This window comes from Glycine max, chromosome 15 (assembly GCF_000004515.6).
Source record: "Glycine max cultivar Williams 82 chromosome 15, Glycine_max_v4.0, whole genome shotgun sequence".
NCBI classification, from domain to species: domain Eukaryota; kingdom Viridiplantae; phylum Streptophyta; class Magnoliopsida; order Fabales; family Fabaceae; genus Glycine; species Glycine max.
The window spans coordinates 7,367,279-7,368,027 of NC_038251.2; positions in this window are offsets into that span (position 1 = coordinate 7,367,279).

The following is a 749-nucleotide window of genomic DNA, read 5'->3' on the forward strand; positions in this document are numbered from 1 at the left end:
TGATGGGCTGTCCATTCTTAAAAAATAATTAGAGGAAACCAAGTTAAATTATTTAAAGGTTATTAGTAATCATTATCCTTAAGATGCTAGTTAAGAAAGTAATAAATAAAAAGTTTTTATTAGTGAAGTTAGATTAAAAATTACGAAAAAATGTATTGTACTTTTTAATACTATTTTTTTTTCACTTTTAATTCTGTAACAAACAACACTTGCTATTGCTAACATTTTCTTTTAAAGAATTATACAAAATATTTTTATAATATATAGGGATCAGCATGCCCCCCTCATACTGTACTATCGAGTGACATGTGTCTCTGTCAATGGTGAATGTAGCCTCAGATCCGTTCTTTTTTAGGGTGTCGAATTCATCAAGGATAAATGCTACTATTAAGAATCCATGGATCAAAGCGATGAAGACCAAATTGATAAGAGAGATAAAGAGCATATTGATATTCATGTGATATAACATATTGAATTGATTGAAAAAGATAAAAAAAAAAAATACCCAATGAAGATTGAAGGCTCTTATTTATGAAGCATATTCTCCCTAACTAACTCAATCTTCCTAACTGACTTGTTGATTTTCTAGAACTTCTAATAAATACATCACTGCTTTAATCTTTTCTTTGAAACATTTTTCTTACACGGGAAATATATCCAGGATGTCAACTGCAGCAGCAAAACATAATGCCAAAGAAACCCGTAACCTCAAGTTAACTTTTGATTCTGGGATGGAATCGTTGTTTCCA